The sequence below is a fragment of the Haliaeetus albicilla genome, chromosome 23, assembly GCF_947461875.1.
Source record: "Haliaeetus albicilla chromosome 23, bHalAlb1.1, whole genome shotgun sequence".
In the NCBI taxonomy this organism is placed as follows: Eukaryota; Metazoa; Chordata; class Aves; order Accipitriformes; family Accipitridae; genus Haliaeetus; species Haliaeetus albicilla.
The window spans coordinates 26,353,774-26,369,202 of record NC_091505.1 but is presented as its reverse complement, the minus strand read 5'-3'; the positions used below and the strand labels follow the sequence as shown (position 1 = coordinate 26,369,202).

Here is a 15,429-nt window from a genome sequence, read left to right as displayed (position 1 = left end):
ATACCGCCCTCCCTAATCCTCCCCACCTTGCTTCAGCAAGGGGGTTAGATGTCCACTGGGGATGACACCAAGACAAACCATCTCCCATTTCCCATTCTTTTCTGAAACCTGAGCACATGAGCCGCCTCGTGACTTGTTTCCAAGAAACGGTGCTCTTGTACGGTAAGGCGTTGCTTACAAGCAAGAAAATACATTAACAGTGCCCCAATTTGCAGAAACGACTCCGGAAAGCACCAGCCGGCGCAGCCCAGCGCCCCACGCCGCGGCCCTCCCGCGCGCGCCGCCCGGCCGCGCACGCGCCCCCCGCCCCGCGGGCGGGGGCAGGGGAACGTGCCTGCACCGCCCCCGCGCCGGGCGGGAGGGCGCGCGCCGCCGCGTGCAGGCTGCGCGTGCGCTGCCATCGGGGGCGAGCGGGGCGCCGCGAGGAGCCGGGCGCCTGCAGTAGCGGGGGCTGGGCGCGGTTGCTAGGCGACGGCGCCCGGGCAGCGGCGTTGGCCCGGCTGAGGCGCAGGCAGCGATGAGGCGGAGGCAGCGGCCCCCAGGTTCCCGCCGGCGCTGAGCCCTACTCCCGCACCTTCCCCCTTCCTTCCCCGTCCCGTCCCGCCCTGGCTTTGCTCCTCCACCCCCACCTCCCCCTCCTCCTCCTCTCCCCTCGCTCCGGCCTGCCCTTCCCCCTCCATGCGGCGGGAGCGGCCGGAGCGGGGCCCGTGCCGCGGCCGCGCCGAGCCCCGCTGTCCCTCGCCTCTCCGCCGCCAGATCCCGCAGGGAGCCGCGGGCGGTGTCTGCAGCGACAACAGCGGGTGAGGCCCCGGCTGGGGGAAGGGGGTGGTGAGGGAGGGCGGGCGGGCGAGCGGCCGCGGGGCGCCAGCGCTGCGCCCCGGCAGTGGCGGAGTCCCCCTCCTCCGCGGCAGCCGGCGGAGGCGGTCGGCGTGCTGGGAGAGGCCGAGCGGACGCCGGGTGGTCTCCGGGCCTGGCAGCAGTCGAGGCGCGGCCTTCTGCCGCCGCCCCGGCCTGGCTCCGCCGTGAGCCGCCGCCGCCGCCCCGGGGCTGCCCCCGCCGCCCTGGGCGCACGGGGCGGGGCGGCCGCTCGGTCTGGCGTCTCCCTCCGCCCAGCGTGGCCGCTGTCCTTGGCGTGCTGCGGCGCGCCCCGCCTCAGGTGCTGCCCGGGCGAGGGGCCCCGGGGCCTTCTCGGGAAGCGGGCGTTGTTGTTCTCGCAGCCGCCTGGAGGAGCGTGCTTTGGGTCCAGGAGGCTGCGGTGGCGGGCCGGTAGAAACGGCCTGGGCAGTTGGGTACGGAATCGGGAGATGGCCTGGTTTCATTTAGTAACTGTAAGTGCGAGGGCTGTTTAAGAATGCGCTCAGTGTCTGGACGTAAGAAGGGTAGCAAGAAACTTGCGTTGACGAAAGCAAGGTGTTGAAATGAGGAAATTACTTTTGTAGAGGGTGCCTGATGATCACTACTCGCATCCTCCCATTTTGCATTGTAGTGCAAATGGGAGTAAGGAACTGGTTCACTTACTGCAGTATACATGAGGTTTGAGATACTTTTTCTAATCAGTGCAGTTAGAAATGTTATTTTTCATGGCCGTCTGCTTTTCTAATTGTCATTTAATCCTTTGGAGATTATTTTTCACAAGAGCTGTGTATTTCCTTCGCAAGTTAGCAAACAGTAAAATTGAATCAAAAGCTATATTGTGTCCTCATAAGTTGATAAATGCGGATCTAAATTAATTTGGGTTTACTGAGATACATGTGAAACTCTTTTACTTCTTTTTTTTTTTCCTGAATCTTGCAATGTGTTTCAGTGACTAGCATGTATTGCCATAAATGGGAAGTAGGAATAGAAAGAAAATTAAAATACTGGTCATTTATGGACTTCCATTATGCGTATGAGTAGTTCTCAGTGCCTGGGAGTGTGCAGCATTCCAGATCCATCTGATTTTTTATGCTTGGTGTGTTTGTTTATTGAAATGGATGTGTCTGTCAAGTAGTCATTTTTTGTATAGGAGGTATCCTTTATTGATGAGAGAGATCTTTTGCTTGCCAGATGTTATAAATGGACCATGGTATGTAGAACTGAAAGGTGTATTGCAGAAGTGTAGCTAATGTCACTTATAAAATTATCTTTGCTTCTTGCTGGAAAAATGGGTTAGTGGGAATGTGAAGGTCATCTTCAAATTTAGAACAATTTAACTGCTGTTGGAATACGTCTTTTCTTTTTCACTGTCATATGTTTTCCATATATCGATCCTGTGGCTGTTGACATTTTCTGGACCTGTGATCTGTTTGTCTTCTAAAATGATCTAATGCTTAGCGAGTTTTAATAGAGGCAATCTGTAAAGTTTCCCAAGTCATTTTCATTTGAATGACTTCTTTAAGATGTATTTTAAAAAAAGAAAATCTAAGGGCATCCAAACTCACTATTCAGAAAGAATGGAAACAAAAGGTGTTAAGAGGGTGAATGGATAGCAATGATACTTTATATGCAGATGAACTAGTAAGAAAGTAATTTCTTACTGTCAGCTGCTGTAAATGAGGTAAGTTCTGGCTTTCTGTTCTTTGATCTTTCTGGATGCCTTTTCCAATGCAGATTATTCCATTGTAGACATCTACTGGTTTTGACTTTCCTAGTTTGCAACTGAAATGTCATTTTGTTGAACACTTATAATTCTACTATAGATCTGTGAATAATAGAAATAAACCAAATTGCTTCTGTCACTTGTACTCTGTTACTGTTTACTTCGAGAGCTAGAAGCATTGGAGCTTTTGGCACTAAGGAGGGCAGCAGGTAATTCAGTTAGGGAAGCAGGGCTTGGAAAGGTGAAGAAATGTAATTTTTAAACCCAAGAAGTTTCCAGGTGTTGCCACATTGTAAATTAGTTTGATGTATTGATTTGTCCATCTCATAATGTAAAAAATATATATATACATAAATGGCTGTAATGCTACCTAGACCTCACACACATCCCTAAGAACTCTGTCCTCTTTTGATCATGGAATCTGCTAGACATAAAGGTCTTTGAAGACCCATGTAGGCATGGCTAGACAAATATATCTTTTTATATATATAAACTTATATTTTTTGTAAGTTTATTTTAAAAGGTTTTTTTTTTCTAGGCATTATAAATGAAAAGCATGTTTGAGTAATAATACTGGCATTTTTTAAATTCTGTTGATGTAGGGTTTTTTTATTTCCTGTGAATTGTCACTTTTTGTTGTTAAGCTATATTTGATGCAATATATTCATGGTAACACAGATAATTTATCTGGAAGTAACAATACCATGACCACCTTTACAGATCTACGCTTTCTGATACCATGATATGTAGTATTGTGTTTGATATATTTCAGATTTAGGAAACATAATTGGAAGTGCAGAGCTAAGCAGTATAGCATCTCCCAAGATGTGGTTTTATTGTTCTGAGGTGAACGATTTATTAATGAGATTGACCGTAATAAGAAAAAACTCTTCATTAGCTGGTAGTTTTGATTCAAATATATATGTTCTTTCTATATTTAAACAAGTACTTCAGCTAAGTGTCTTTGAGTTTTAAAGGTAGCTATTGTATTTCATTTTCTTACATGAGTTATTTTTGACATTGCTTGCTAGCAAAGCAGGTTGAATCACCATGTCAAAATAAAACCTAGGCTTTACATGGTTTGTTGTGGGCCTCTTCTAGAATTTCATTAGGATGTCATGGTAGTGTATAACTAAAGCCTTTTACAAATCCTAGCATAGGCCAAGGTGCTTGTTAGTTATATAGTTGAAATATAAGAGCTCCTTTTCCACATTCAGTCCACCTGGAGAGAGTCCCCCCATCAAGATTAATATCTGTTCTGATTATCTGAGTCAACTTGTATTTCAGTTGTCTGGAGAGGAATGCTGTAACAGGGACAGAGTATCAACCTTAGGCTAAAGCCAAAAGTTTAAACTCTAATTAATTTAGTAAGGACATCCCCAAGAAGTTTAACATATATGCTCCTTTAATGAGCCCACAGGCACCTCAGCCAAATCACATAAAGTCAAAACTAAGTCTGAGAATTTTAAACTAAAAGTCACATGCAATTGCCCCCTCTGACCTCCCCTGCCTTTTTTTTTTTTTCTTTTCGGATCAAACACTAATTTCAGACTCTCTGCCAAGTCTTTTGCTTTTCTGATTTCTAGGTTGTCCTGATTTAAAAAATGAACAGAAAACCACCAGCTAAAACAAAATAACCCACCACACCAAAACCCCTTCCTCGCTCAGGTCTAGTCTGTATATTGATCTCCCTTTAGAAGGGGAGAGATGAAGTTGTTGGAGCGTAGGGATTTGCTGTTTTCATTTTTGAAAGCAAAGCAGTAGGCTTTTTCCAGCTTCTTCACCTTGGAAATGAGCAGTGTTGTCATGATAAGAATGAAGGAATCTTAGAGTAAAAGAATAATTAGTTTGGATTTGACTTCAGGAGTTCGTCTAGTTCAACACCTTGCTCAAAGCAGACCTAATTAGTGATGGACTGACTTTGGTTCTGCAAAAGCAAGGTAAAAGGTGTGAAAATCTGAAGTCACAAGATGCCTTTAAGCTCCTCTTGTTGCTTTCCATAAAGGTACCATTTGATGCTTCTTGAGCGAGGTGTCTCTCTCTGCTTCTGGCATTTTGTTAGTAGCTTGTAAAGTGGTTGTTTCAGTTTGTCAGAATGCATGTGTCCTAACAGCTGAGTACATCCTGCCTCTTGTTGGATGGCATAGCATGTGAGGGTCCACCCAGTATATTGAGACCTTTAGAAACACACTACCCTTTGTTTTTCACGTTTCTCAAAGATTGCTTCTGGATGAGATTTTTGGTTAAGGGAACATTAGGTTTAGTCTATCAAAGTAGTGTTCTAAATATTCAATTACAAAATTAGAATTAGTGTAAGTTAAGATGCATCACATCCTTGATGTGTCTTTAACTTAGCTGCAATTGCAACTTTTTTTTTTTCCTTCCCAGAGCATTAGTGAGTCATTTAGGCCTGCAGAGTAGGTCTCCAAGCGGCCTCCTATCAGAATATGGATTAGGAGAACCAGTGTATTGCTTTGGTTTTAGATCTGAATACATGATCTCAGTTTATAGGGAACTGCTAGCAAGTAATCTTTTAATGGGTTACGCTCCTGTTCCTATTTTATGTAATATCAACTGAAGTGTAAATGCTGCCTTGGTAGGGACAAGAGACTGTTTGAGTAGCAATAATGCTGGCTGGCTGTAACTGCTTAACATTATTAGAAAGAGAAGATTGGTGTAAAGAGGTACTATATTGTTAGAACAGCTTTTTTTGAATGCGTGTTTACTGTCTACAACTTTTTTTTTTTGCTCTGTCTTAGGAAGTATGGTTGAATACCTAATGCAATAGAAATATTCCATTTCCTTTCCTTCAGAAGTCTGGCCAATACTTCATACTTGTCTTGTGCTCAGCACCTACCTGTTCTTTCTAGGTCAAGAAATCGGTTAACTCCATACGCAAATTGTGTATCTTAAGAAACAGCTAAAATGCTGCTTCCTTTATTTATAATTCCAACTATGTCCATCTTGTCCCTTTGAATTTGTACTTATGAGTGTGAAAAAATGAACGAAGTTTGAGATAAGATGCTTAAATTCTGTACTACCTTTGCCTTTCTCTTCAGTTCACACTTGATTTGTAGTTGACTCCTTCACAAGCAATTTCAAGTCCTCTATTTATGTGACATGCTAGACACAGCTTGCTCTTATGTATAGTTTAATACTGATATCAGTGATCATTTGAAGTATTTACTGAAATAAATTTGAAGTTGAGGTGATATTAAATTGAGGTAATGTTGTAGTTTCTTAATACAATTTTTCAGTTTAACAAAACTCTACAATATGCTAAGAATGAGGTGAAAATGGATACCTTCCTACCAGGTTTTCTATTCTGTGATACTGTTTCTATCATACATTTTGAATTAAATCCTGTAGTCATCACCAAAGCAAAATGGCTTCTTTGCAAGTTTAGGCTTGGTAAAGGCTGTAGATTTGGGCCTAGGGATTCATCACATATTTGCACAGCAAAGAATACGTTGTTTTATTTAATGTTCCAAATCTACTGTGACCTTAGCGTTTAATAGTTGGATTTTCAGAAGTGGCCATGGTTTCTCAAACTTCTAGCTAATTGAAATGCTTTTACTCTTTTCCCTGTTGTCTGTTAACAGAATCATGTTTTTCTTTTCCTGGCATTGACTGAAATGGTCTCTAGGTTAATTTCCGAATCCTTTATGAAAGGTTAGCCATGGAAATGTGCCACAGATGTTCAGTCATACTCTTTAAACTTGTCAGACAGTCCTGCAGGGCAGATGCCTGATGTTTGTGATGTACAATACTACGGTTTGAGCGGAGTTAGAAAACTGAAGTTCTGAGCACCTTCTCTGAGGTCTTATTTCTGCAGCAAAGTGCTATGCTTTTCTGTTTAGTGTCTTGCTTGTTATGGGGAGGTTGAGCATAATAGCATAGTAACTCAGCACCATTTCTGCCAAGCTGAACAAGGAAGTTTTCATTGAGGTCAGCCAAAAAAAGATCTGCAAGTTTGTAACCTGCTGCAACTCAGTGGCAGATATGGGAAGTTTTTTTGTTGTTAAATTTTGATCACTAGAATTGTTGTAGCATTTCATCTAATTTTGATCAGATAAAACGACCATTAAAAGGCAGAGTTGTGCATATTAACTTTCACAGTCTGGGAAGTAAGTAGTGGGTCTTGGATGTAATTCAGCTGAATGTCTCGTCATAGCTGGATGATACTGTCACTCTCTGATGCCTTGTTCAGTAGTCCAGACAAACACCAATTGCTTGCATTCAGCAATGTTAAAATGGAAAGTGAGAAACTGAGGTCGTTAGGGGAGTGGTTGCACAATTACTTTCTTGCATGACAATGCTTATGTAAGATATTTTTGTCTACCATGATGGTTCTTTCTTGCCTTTGTGTTGTAGGACGTTGTTTCCCTTTGCACAGGTGCAATTATTTATTTTTTTTTGAGATGCACTGTAAACTTGATCTGTTTTTAAAAACAAACATTTCTCCTCTAACTCACCCCTCAAAAAAACCCCCACCTAATCCCTTTTCCAGCTGACACACATGAGCCCATCAGCCTCTTCTACTGTAGGGAGAGTCATGGACAAGTAGGTTCCTAGCTTAGGTGTTTTGGTTAAGAGTCTATGGCAAGATTGCATGAATCTAGGTTTTCATACCCACAGATAGTCTCATGAAATTTGAAAATTAACTGATCTGCTGCCTCAGTGGCCTACCTTACATAATTGGCAGTGACCCTGAATTTCCATAGTTCTCGCACAGCATTCATAATTTTTTTTAAACTGAGCCAACTGTGGTAAAGGGATTTCAGGGGCAGTGGGCTAGAAGTTGGTGAGAAAGAACAACAACTGTGACTTGATTTCTTCCTTCTCAAATGCTACAAAAACTTTATTTCACTTTTCTAAATTGGTCTGTGAAATGTGTCAGAACTTATGTATATATATGGGCGTATCTATCTATCTATGTTTGTGTGTGTATATGGTGGGGTTTTTTTCCATCACTGTTCTGTGTAGAGGGGACTCATGTAGGCACAAAAAGATACAGAAGATCAGAAAGGTAAAGCTTAGTGGTATTTGTAAAGTCATTGCTAGTTCTATATATTCTGGTGTGTGGATTCCTCAAATTCAGTCCTCTGCACAGCTGAACCTCTTCTACTATTACAAGTGTTCCCTCAGCATTTGTTAAAGAATAATCCCCTTCAAGGTTGGGTGGCGATGATGATTACATTCATCTTAACTGGTGAGTCAATGCTGAGAATCTTCCTTTGCTCTTTGCCTCTGTAACAGAAGTGTGCTAAGTCACGTTCCTTATTGTTCTTCTCCTAAGGTGGTTAAGGGAGAGAGACAGATGCAGAAACAGAAATGGCAAATTTGCTTTTCTTTGAAAATACTACATCTGAATTGACTCAGAAAGGAGGAAGCTTCTAAATAAAAATTATTACTAACCATAGCCAGCAGGCTATTTTTCAGTTGCAGATTCCATATTAATTTTAAGGACAAGGTGTTCACTACTGGTGTTACCTGCTAGTACTTTACTTTAGACTTAATGTATATCAGTGTTTCATTTCAGAGAAGTCGTAATGTGTGGAAAAAGTAAAATATTTTTCTTGATGTTGTTCTGAGTTTGGCTTCATGAAAGACTATACAATATTAGGCCTTTGATTTGTCTAAATTTAAGGTTTCTCTGTTAATCAAAATGACAGTGTTGAAACTTCCCATTAATGTGTTGAGACTGACATTGCATAGTAAGGTAAGAAAAAATCCATTAAACTGAATCAAAATGCTGTCATTTATATGGCTCTAATTATCAAGGGACTAAAAACTCTGATCTGCCATTTTAATGCTTCTTTTAAAAATGCTATTTGACTTAGCACATACTCTGGGAATACTGATTATACAAGTCTCTAAATGTATAAAAGAGCTGCAGATATGTGCTCAGGTCTTTGGTTTAGACCATCTCTTCTAGAACAGAGAAGCGAGTTGGCTTAATTTATTTGATTAAAAAATACAGAAAGTATTTGAACATGCATTCATTTTAAGTATCCCAAAATCCCTATATTCCTTTTAAATAAGGAAGATTCTTTGCTCCTCAGCGAGCAAAGTACTATAAGTGATGTTAATGCCAGATATTTGTGTCAAAAGCCAGATGCTTTTATCTTGGTTAAAGCCCGATATACTTGCTTTCCTTCACTGAGTGACACGTATGTATTTTGGACTTTTTATGGAAGCTGTATTGGAATATATATGCTATATATCTGTCAACAATTTGATGCTTATATGAGTGTTGTTTGCTAAGTACAAAAGCTCCTAGGAGAGTCTTTAAAAAACTAGGTAAAACACAGTTTTAAAAGGAATAAAAGGGCAGAATTCTTTATTCCAGGTCCTGCTAGACAAATTCAGAGTGCTTGGTCATATGATCTTGTTGACGTTACTGAGAGGTGCACTTGAAACTGTGACCACAAATTTCTGTGCTTTGCAAAGGCATCACATTCTGGACTCACTTTACTTTAAAAATGGCCAACTTAAATAGGCAAATTTTCTGCGAAGCCTGTTTTATCCTCTTTTCCTGCAGTCTTGCAACATTTGACACAGTAAATGAAAATTAAGTATGCTAAGCTACCACATTTGTTACATGTTGAAAATAATTCTTTTTAAGGTTCAAAAAATAAATTGGTTAAAGTGATCAATTCCTGTTGAATTACAACATATGTATTATTATGGTATGCATGTGTAAACTGTAATGTATTCCTGTTATCTGTTTAAAATAATTATAAATATGGAAATCTAGTAGTTCAAGGTGTATAAACACACAGGGAAAATGCCACAAATCACCTGTCCTTTTTACTAAGGACAAAAGATAATTGCACATAATGTCACGCAGTGCAACTCTTCCATTTTTTTTAATCCATTCCGAAATACCCAAATGTTAATTTTGGAATATTCTCTGCTTTTCTCCAGTTGTGAATCTGTCCCAGCAGATGTGTACCACCTAAGCGTGTAATTAGAATGAGAAAAAGCTACCATTTTTATTTGTGACTCATATACTTTGCCAGCCTTAAGCACTTCTTTCTCAGTAGTTAAAATAGTTCACTACCTCAGAAAATACTCAAAGCAGCAAGCAGTAGTGTGTAATATCTGTACTGCTCCTGAAATAAGAATACAACAAGAAGGCTGTGTCTTCAGTGCCATGAAAACTTGAATGTTGAGTTGTGTCGCTTTTTCCATGAGCGCTATAGAAATGCAGTTTTCAAAATTAAGGGCTAATCCAAAGTCCAGTGCCATCTATGCATCCTGAGCTGCCCTTTGTCTATGTCCTCTGACAATAACTACTACTGCCTAATAAATACTGTTTTGTCACATTCCTGAAGATTTGTGCAATGCATTTCGGTTTGGGGGTTTTTTTTTGTGCTGCAGGCCCAAATTGTAATGTCTTTAAAATAGCCATTAGTCATGCATTGGGGAAGTTTTTAAAGATCACAAAAACATACTCCAAGAACGTGTCTTTAGAGTAACCACTAGTCTGTGCTGTAGCACACTGCAATGTTGAGGATCCTGTTGGATGTAGTGCCTCTGAACACTGAATCATTTTTAAAAATACTTCTCTTTCTCTTTGTCTCTACTCACATTGTTTCCATGGTTTTAGACTCTTCATTTACTGTAATCGGTATGTGTGTAACCAGGAAGTTGTCAGCTTTTGTGTTAGTAGGCTTATACACTGTCTACTCTGTAATCATGAGATGTAGTTGTAGTAGATATATAGTATACCAGCCCTACCTGTTGTTTGGTTGTGAAGATTCATTCATTCATTCATTCGTTCATGCGTTGCAGAACAAGTAACCTGGTATCATGCTAGGTTTATGCAGTTTGCGTTGAAGTCCATGTTGTTATGATTTGGTTGCTCTTACTGCCTGAGCTTGCTACATGAAAATTAATTTGGATATATGTCTTTGTGTACTTCAGTCAGCTTCTGATGATGGAGAAATAGCCACAGTAATCAAAGACTTGGCTATTGTTTAGGACATCCTTCTTCCAGAAAGATGCCTCTTCCTGTAGGCCTGTCTAACAGGGAAGAATCTATAGAGAGGAGCATGATAATGGTAAGTTATTGAAATAAAGAGTAAAGAGAGATACTAAGACATTAAAAGTCATGCTGAAGCCATGGAGGGAATAAGTTAATTTTCTTAATGAAAAAATGCCAGTTTTTTTAATTCTTGTGAAGAAGTTTATTTTACAGTTCAATACAAAAGGAGAAATTCGCAATATTTGTTCCTCACTGTGCATATGGAAGTCCCCTAGATAGTTACCATTTCATTTGTCAGTATGCAGTTAGGTTTTGGGTTCTTTTTTCTTGGAGTGTTATTAAAAAAAAAAAAAATCACTTATTAACTACATGTATCTCAAAAATATACAAGGGAAAACAAACAATCCTCCCTCTCCTTAAAATAAATACTATAGAATCATTGTCATATGTATTTATTATCCAGGTGAGAGAGACATTTGAGAAAATACTTGGGTTGGGTTTGGTTTTTTTGGAGGGTGGGGGTGTTTGTTGGCTTTTTTTTTTTGTGTTTTAGTATCTGCAATGACAGAAAACAAGTAAAGCTGCTTAAAAGTTGATGAAAGGATAATAATGAAATAATAAAATATTTTTCGTTTGAAGATTGTTGCTCATAGTAGATGTGTGGATCGTATAATTGCCCCTTTGAACGGCATGGCTCAGAACACACTGAGATGGTGGAAAGATAGTGTCATAAGGGACCAAAAGAAGTTGTTCAATCCATTCTTTCACTGTGTCTTGTCTGATTCTGTTGGTGCTGCTGAAATGAATAGGCTTTGAACAGAGTATTTCTAGCACCAGCTCTTTAATGATCATTGTCATTTGAATAGTAACTTTTAAATAATTCGGAAGTGTTTTTCATAAATGTTACAGTACTTTATTACGGAGCAGACATTTTCCTTCTGTTTAATACAAGCAAAATTAAATAGATGCTTTCAGTTTGGTCCTTTATGAACAAAACATAGATACTTTTGCCTCACTCTTTTCTCTGAATCACATTATCAATTCTGCTAGTCAGTCGTGACTGTTCTGCAAGAGGTGTTTAGTAAGAAAACTTGGTTGCTTAGCAATGACCATCATGAGAATTAAAATTTTAAAGCTGCAGTATATATATTTCTGAGTTATAATATGTTCAAATCAGAAATTGGTAATAGCTTTCTTTTCTCTCCTTAAGTGTGTGTTCATATTGATCTGTCTTTGGAGAGAATGTAACTCGTACTAAACAAACACTGAAATTTCAGTGATACAATGTTATTGTTTATGATCTGTGAGACAAGGGGTTATTCCATCTTTCAGAAGATTTTGAGGCACACTGACTCATTTCTCAATTTTGTAGTTATCAGCAAAATCAAGTGTGTTACTCAAATTTTTTTTTAATGTTCTCTTTTTGCTTGTAAGTGGATTTTTTTTTTAATTTACCCCTGTGTGATAACTCCTTAATGCATCTATACTAACTTAAAAGTGTACAGTATAAGCAGTAACAAAACAAAAAAGTGGAAAATTATCTGCAAGGATAGTTCTGTAAACTGATTATTAGCACTTTTTCTTTTTTCTGTGCACCTAAGGGCAAAGTGAGCATAAAGGCAGTGAGATAATAAAGAATTCTCAATGGATCACCTATTGCTTCCAGAAATAGAGCTCAACTAAGATATCCCTGTCCAAGGACTTTGCCTGAAAGCTGTCATTTTACTCTAGATGATGCATGAATTGCTTGCACTAGATTAAATGTAATCCACAGTTCATTCCTGTACTATTCAGTGTGATGCTACCCTGATAAAGATATACTGTGTTTGCAGGCTAACTTTGTATATGCAGAGTTGAGATTATCACTTTGTCTCTTCACTTTATCCTCGCCTCCTCCCATCCTTCTTCCTTCTGTAAAGAGTCCCAGAGTGTCATCACTGTTTCCTTTCAGTCTTTATTCTGTACCATGTTATCGGGGAGTTAATTCAAATGGCTTGAACTGTTTATTTGCTTCACAAATTTCTCATCTGCAGATCTCTCCTTTTGCTCAAACTTCTGACTTGAATAGAATGTTACAGTTCCCCCTAAAAGTTCAGCTTGTAATTTAAACTGAAAATGGCTGAAACACTGCTTTCATTTCTCCTGGATATGTGGGCCTGAAATCTAGGACTTCTCTTAGACTTGGCTATCTTCTTAGACCCATGCAGCCAGACTATTTCTGAGATTTCTCAGTGTTATGGCGAAGGAGATGGCTGAGTTCAAGTCTTCTGTTTCTGTTTATCCACCAAAACATTTATCCAGGCTCTCGCTTCGTACTGAGATCCTTTCCTAAGCTGCTTATTTTGAGGTGTATGTTTGCACAGGTGCATATTAAATGCATAATTTCTTTCCAGTTGCCCCTTTAAAACCTCTCCATAAACTCCCTTAGTGTGTGCCCACAAAGTACTACCTTCCAAAGGAGTCTGGACAAACAGTGAACTGAAACAATACCAAAATGTTTCATGTAGTCTTTCTGATATTCCAGTTATCACTTGTTTAATTCATCCATAGCCTGTCACCATAATTCCAGATTGTATTTTCTTTTGGGCAGGGACTATATAGTCAGAATAGAATAGGAACTGATTGAGGTCCCTAGGTACAGCTGTACTTACCACTGCTAGACAATGTAAATCAGAAAGAAAATAAATTCTTCGTTATTGTCAGTACTCTGCAAGATGATGTGTTTGAATTTCTGAGAAGTGCAGTGTGGAAAAACAAACAAACAAACCATACTATTGCAGCTTTGAGTTTTTTTACTCTAAATGCCAGTGAGTTAATTGCATACATATGTTGCTGCTGACTGGAAGTTCTCTCGGAGATGTGGCACTGATTGTGGTTGGTTTTACATGTATCAAAGAAATTATTATCTTTCTCACTTAAAGTGGGAAGCAGGAAGAGTAGTAATGGTCGGGAGTTGCTTTCATATGGATGTGGAAAATGTGAACTACCAAATGATCTTTTATTTAAAAAGACCCAACTTTATATTTTTGCATGTACTTTCTTTTAAGACTATATGTGTACAAATTATGCATATTACATACAGGCTATCACTTTAAAGTTTGGATATTATCTTTACTCCATCTCTTTTATTGTAGAAAAATTCAGTGGTGACTTGGCTGATTCAAAAAGTTAATCATGTGGGACCTGATGCCATTGTTAGAGAAGAAGTTGAATATATAGGACTTTAGCTGTTTCCTTTACAAAACATGGAAGTTTGAAGGTTTAAGTGCACCACATGAGATGTGTGCTTTGTGCAATTACTAGTAAGAAAGATAGTCTTGTAACTCAGTAATGGAGGCACTTTAATTCAGATGTTAAGTTCTTTGCATTGTATTTTTGCATTTTGTACTTTATTAAATCTTTTTTAAAATAATTTAAAGGCAAAATTACAATGTTTGGACAAAACATGGTATTTAAGTTGAGAGAAATGTGTGTAATATTCATGTAATATTTCACTTGATATTTTAAGAACTGCAATGTAAATGGTATTATGTGTATTAGGAGTTTAGTACTAGATCTAGCTTTTGCTGTTTGAACCTCTTCTAAGCTTTTGTTTATTATGATGCTAGAATATCGTTTGATTGTCCTCTTGGTCATGGTTCTTTCAGCTGTATGGAAAACATTCTGACAGAAATACTTGTAACAAATTACTTAGCTCAAGTAGCAAAAATGTAGATATTTATATAGACATAATAATAAAAAATGCATCTTGCCTGAAATGTTCGAAATAAACTGTTAGAGCGTGATAAAAAGCTCATCTCCAGAACCACAAAGGAGCATGGGGTCACAGTGGCAGGCAGGGGAACCCCAATAACACAGTCAGAGAAATGGTGGCCCAGCGCAGGCTTCTCCGGGGGCTGTCATAGGAGAGCCATCAGCCCTGTGCTCTGGGGGTGACGCCCAACACAATGGGTCAACTAATGGTAGAGGCTCTCTGGACCATCTCACAGGCTGAGGGGGTATGGGACACGGTTGGGGGATGCAAAGAAAGAGCATTTTGTGATTGCATACAACTTGGGCAGTCTGGGGCAGGAACCAAAGGCATTGTAGGGGTCAGGGGAGAGAATGGAGGCTTCGGTTTGATCTGTGAAGGAACCACCGTGGGAAAATAGAGGGAGAAGGGGTTAAAAGGGACAGGTTGCCTGTAAAGGGGTTGTTGATCAGTATGCTTGTCTGGCCATGTCATGAACCTGGTCAGCACACTGTCCTTTCTTCACATTAAACTCCATTTCTAACTATTTTTCTGCGTCAAGGTCTCTCTAGGAACCTATGTGTCTGTGGTGCAAGCAAGTGGAGGATATGCATGTTGGTGCATGATTGCTAGCAAGCATCGAGCTGAACTAGCTAGCAAGATGTTTAAGTGGTTAGGAAGCCATGTATATGTGTATATCTCTGGAGTGAGACAACTGGAAGATCCAGGCCAACTGCTGCAGAGACTGTAAGGTCTGGGGGTTGACTGAGAGTGCTGGTTTGGGCAGTGTGTGTGTGTCTAAGGAGGATGTAACAGGGGAGACTGAGGGAGACAGAGGTGCCACCAGCATTGCTGATGGGCTCAGCTTTGGCCAGCGATGAGTCCGTCTTGGAGCTGGCTGAAACTGGCTCTGTCCAACATGGGGTCAGCTCCTGGTCTCTTCTCACAGAAGCAGCCCCCCTGCTACCAAAATCTTGCCACGTAAACCCAATACCTATATATATATGTATTTCCCACTAATGGACCTTTGTCTTTATCAGCCAGAGAGGGGAACAAGATGAGGCCGTTGGTACTGCTTGCGTTTGTGTGAGTGCTGAGTGTTTGTGTCTGTGTTGGCCATGTATGTGT

The 15,429-nt window shown here is 40.0% G+C and overlaps 1 protein-coding gene across 4 annotated transcripts in view; it reads left to right on the top strand.

Annotated features, from left to right (window-relative positions):
* Positions 1–388: 388 nt before the first annotated feature.
* Positions 389–15,429, top strand: part of ZC3H12B (zinc finger CCCH-type containing 12B) — a 35,099-nt gene continuing 20,058 nt past the window's right edge. Inside the window, exons 1-2 of one of the 4 annotated variants that reach the window (XM_069811666.1) lie at positions 389–800; positions 10,511–10,647. The gene's annotated coding sequence lies outside the window, so the exon portion shown is untranslated. Of the gene's footprint in view, positions 801–1,122; positions 1,329–10,510; positions 10,648–15,429 lie in introns of those variants that run through there. The other 3 variants (XM_069811667.1, XM_069811665.1, XM_069811668.1) reach the window with 3 other exon arrangements.